The sequence below is a fragment of the Dendrobates tinctorius genome, unplaced genomic scaffold (genome assembly GCF_039654945.1).
Source record: "Dendrobates tinctorius isolate UK_male_01 unplaced genomic scaffold, ASM3965494v1 ptg000048l, whole genome shotgun sequence".
NCBI lineage: Eukaryota > Metazoa > Chordata > Amphibia > Anura > Dendrobatidae > Dendrobates > Dendrobates tinctorius.
The window spans coordinates 7,182,501-7,185,000 of record NW_027361716.1 but is presented as its reverse complement, the minus strand read 5'-3'; the positions used below and the strand labels follow the sequence as shown (position 1 = coordinate 7,185,000).

Here is a 2,500-nt window from a genome sequence, read left to right as displayed (position 1 = left end):
AAGTGGCTAGTAAAAAGATTGCTGTATCTGTTACTTGGAAAAAGTGTGAAAAAAATAAATTGCAAAACTTATACTGTTAGAAAACTGTTCATCCAGTAGTCGATAAAGATTAGCATTGCATGGTAAAAGGCTTCATCTGAGAGATAATTTAAGGTTTGTACAAATCAAAGTGCATGTCCCAGTCCATTAGCCAGGACAGCGGTCTGTGGCTGCTGGACAAGATCAAGAGAAAAACCTCTTACCTGATGGCACCCACGGTGCTTCTTTTGATTAGCGACAAGTCACACATGTAATGTTGCTCCAGAATAGATTATCTAAAGAACAGTCAACGATAAAGTCAGTTTGGTCCTGGAAACTCGCTCCATCACAGATCACTGTCATGGGGAATAGACTAGTAAACATGCAAATTGAACAACAAAGATAAAAGGTCAAAAAGATATTGAAACATAGACGTAGTCAGCAGGATTTGAACCTGCGCGGGGAGATCCCAATGGATTTCTAGCCCATCGCCTTAACCACTCGGCCACGACTACTCGGACGTCAAGCTTTTATGAGTTTCACACACGTTTTCTAATAGCACCATGATCAAGCTCAGTGATCAACCCTCTGGAAGACAACTCAGAAAAAGAAAATAAAATACAAGGTCTCAGTAAAATGCAAAAATCTGATTTAAAGTCATCATCAATGGGAACCATTCACAGTTTAATGCTTTTCCCTCTTCATAATGTGGATTTGGAGTCAGTCAGCTCCAAAAACATCCTTAAAATAATACGAAAATGCTGAGAAGACTGAACATAATCATTTCCAAGTAAAAAAGACTTGATGTTCATTTGATCAGGCTTTAGAGCGTCTATTAACCATCTCAAGTTTCCAAAAATGTCCAGCGGTTAACTGAAATTACCATATCAATCTTCAGATGTTTTTCACTTTGAACAGCTCCATACCTATAATACAAGTCAAGGGTAAGGTTCGAAAGACCCTATAAAGGGTCCTGATTGACTTTTGTGTGCTACAAAAAAAGCCACAAAACACATTCAAAAGACGCCGAAAAGAATTTTTAGAAAAACACCACCAAAAATGTTTATAAGGCACTTTAGGAAATTCTGGAAAACACAAGAAAAGATGGCTTAGAGAAAAATCAAAAACACTTCCTGAAGCCATTTTGGCTTCAAATCCTTGTCAGATTCACCCACTTGGAAAGAGTGTTATGTGAATATTGTCTCAAGTCACAGAGTATGAGATTGCTTGGTATGACATAGACAATGAGTGATATAGACAATTTTAATTTTTGCTAATCCTACTTGATTGACAGCTTTGATCATGGTATTCCATGAATCCTTGAACTCTTTTTTTGTCTTTTATTATGTGGATTTTAAATTGCTTGTTTCATCATAAACATTGGGCATCGTCGATCTGAGTGCACATGGAAAAATTGAAATGTGTGCCCAGGTTCCACTGAGATTTGAACTCAGACCACTGGATTCAAAGTCCAGAGTGCTAACAATTACACCACGGAACCAAACATGACTCAGTCATGGCTGCGGCTTGTTGTGCTGAATAAAGCATATGAAATCGTGAACGATGGCGAAAACAGGCTCCAAAGCTACAGTGCAAATCTGCAATCATACACAATGATAAATTGATATCTTATAACCTTTCATTCCACAAATTTACCAACATTTCCACGATATCACAGCTAGCGCAGTTTGAAATGTTGATGAAAAGTGGCTAGTAAAAAGATTGCTGTATCTGTTACTTGGAAAAAGTGTGAAAAAAATAAATTGCAAAACTTATACTGTTAGAAAACTGTTCATCCAGTAGTCGATAAAGATTAGCATTGCATGGTAAAAGGCTTCATCTGAGAGATAATTTAAGGTTTGTACAAATCAAAGTGCATGTCCCAGTCCATTAGCCAGGACAGCGGTCTGTGGCTGCTGGACAAGATCTAGAGAAAAACCTCTTACCTGATGGCACCCACGGTGCTTCTTTTGATTAGCGACAAGTCGCACATGTAATGTTGCTCCAGAATAGATTATCTAAAGAACAGTCAACGATAAAGTCAGTTTGGTCCTGGAAACTCGCTGCATCACAGATCACTGTCATGGGGAATAGACTAGTAAACAAGCAAATTGAACAACAAAGATAAAAGGTCAAAAAGATATTGAAACATAGACGTAGTCAGCAGGATTTGAACCTGCGCGGGGAGACCCCAATGGACTTCAAGTCCATCGCCTTAACCACTCGGCCACGACTACTCGGACGTCAAGCTGTTATGAGCTTCACACATGTTTTCTAATAGCACCATGATCACGCTCAGTGATCAACCCTCTGGAAGACATCTCAGAAAATGAAAAGAAAATACAAGGTCTCAGTAAAATGCAAAAATCTGATTTAAAGTCATCATCAATGGGAACCATTCACAGTTTAATGCTTTTCCCTCTTCATAATGTGGATTTGGAGTCAGTCAGCTCCAAAAACATCCTTAAAAATAATACGAAAA

The 2,500-nt window shown here is 38.4% G+C and overlaps 3 non-coding genes across 3 annotated transcripts; all 3 read right to left on the bottom strand.

The window, feature by feature from the left end:
* Positions 1 to 451: 451 nt before the first annotated feature.
* On the bottom strand, positions 452 to 533 carry TRNAS-AGA (transfer RNA serine (anticodon AGA)). The gene has a single exon. It is a non-coding gene; the product is annotated as a tRNA-Ser (tRNA).
* Positions 534 to 1,447: 914 nt separating this feature from the next.
* TRNAQ-UUG (transfer RNA glutamine (anticodon UUG)) lies at positions 1,448 to 1,519 on the bottom strand. Its single transcript has one exon. It is a non-coding gene; the product is annotated as a tRNA-Gln (tRNA).
* A 654-nt stretch (positions 1,520 to 2,173) lies between these two features.
* Positions 2,174 to 2,255, bottom strand: TRNAS-UGA (transfer RNA serine (anticodon UGA)). Its single transcript has one exon. It is a non-coding gene; the product is annotated as a tRNA-Ser (tRNA).
* Between the last annotated feature and the right edge of the window lie 245 nt (positions 2,256 to 2,500).